The sequence below is a fragment of the Aplysia californica genome, unplaced genomic scaffold (assembly GCF_000002075.1).
Source record: "Aplysia californica isolate F4 #8 unplaced genomic scaffold, AplCal3.0 scaffold00065, whole genome shotgun sequence".
In the NCBI taxonomy this organism is placed as follows: domain Eukaryota; kingdom Metazoa; phylum Mollusca; class Gastropoda; order Aplysiida; family Aplysiidae; genus Aplysia; species Aplysia californica.
The window spans coordinates 828,473-829,947 of record NW_004797335.1 but is presented as its reverse complement, the minus strand read 5'-3'; the positions used below and the strand labels follow the sequence as shown (position 1 = coordinate 829,947).

The window sequence follows — 1,475 nt, the reverse complement described above, 5'->3', positions numbered from 1 at the left end:
CACTTTCCTTGTTATGCAGCTGCTTGACTTCCTTAAAGTGTGTCCAATCCATCGTCAACGCCTTTTTCCCACCTCATCTCTGATTGGGCTCTTCTGCTGTGAGACATGGAACGCATCACAGACTTGCATAAAGATGGTCCATGTTTTCTTGCACAAGTGTCTAAAAAAATTGCTGAGGATCGGATGGACAGACAGGGTCATCAATGTGGAAGTGTTAAGGAAAACAAGACAGATACCAGTCAGAGATGAGGTAGGAAGAAGGCGTGGTGATGGATTAGACATACTCTCAGGAAGTTACGCAGCTGTGCAACAAAGAAAGTGTTGGATTGGATTCCACAGGGTAAGTGATCGAGGGGAAGACCGCATGGAACCTGGAGAGGAATACCAGAAATCGATGTACAAAAAAGTGGGAAGACATGGAATAACATCAAGAGGCTAGAACAAGATAGAGAAAGGTGGAAGGCGTTTCTCCGTGGCATATACCCTGGTGCAGGGTGAGAAAGGCTATGATGATGACGTGTGTGTGTGTGTGTGCGTGTGTGTGTGTGTGTGTGTGTGTGTATGTGTGTGTGTGTGTGTGTGTGTGTGTGTGTTTGTTTGTGCATGTGTGTGCACGCGCATGCGCAATTTATCGCAGAAAATGCGAGCTGCAGAGAGTGCAAAGAAAATTTCAATGATCAGCAGTCTGCCAAGTCGGCATGCTCGTTTCTGAGATTTAATGGTTTCCTTCTTCTACTTTAGTTTTTTTGTTTGTTTTTTACTGAGACTGTAAAAGCCCCCTTTTTTCATTCGTCCCCTTTAAAAAAGGAAAAGATATCCGCCACCTCTTTTCGATTGTTTGAACTGTGATGAAATGTTATCCTCAAGATGGGGCCCATAGAGAGCTGCTTAGAATCAGGCAAACAGTTTGAAAGCAAAAATCTCCATCAGTTAAAATGTTAACTATAAATCGATGAAATTGCTTTCTCCCTTACTGCTCAGCGGAGGACTGTTGTACATGTAAGAAGTTATACGTAGAAATGTCGGCTAGTAACGTTGTCAGAGTTTTTTTTTAAAAATAACGGATTCCAATTATTTCCCCTGGTTGATTTCATACATTCAACGCTGGCGTGTGTCCTCAACGAAATTAAATATCTACGCATGCGCCTTTTCACCCTTAGTGGAGTCAGGAGATGGGGTGGGGTGTGGGGAGCTATGATGAGAAGAGAAGAGACTAAAATAATAGAGAAGTGGAATAGTATTCCTAGGCTCAGAAACATTATCAGAGTGGATAATCATTTCAACTTGGGATTCTCAAGTACAGGTTTTTGGTTCTGTTGTTGTTATTCTGTTTATGTTGTTGTTTCTACGCCTCAATCATCGACGCAATTTGAATATTTCCGACAGGAGGCGGGCTTCCGACTCTGCCTGTCAGGGCTAATTAAGGAAATATGCGAGGTTTACCTTGGAAGGTGAAGCTTGTTTCTGATTTTACC

At 42.7% G+C, this 1,475-nt stretch overlaps 1 protein-coding gene across 2 annotated transcripts in view; it reads right to left on the bottom strand.

The window, feature by feature from the left end:
- Positions 1–1,475, bottom strand: part of LOC101853840 — a 19,009-nt gene that overhangs the window by 3,026 nt on the left and 14,508 nt on the right. The window lies entirely within an intron of this gene.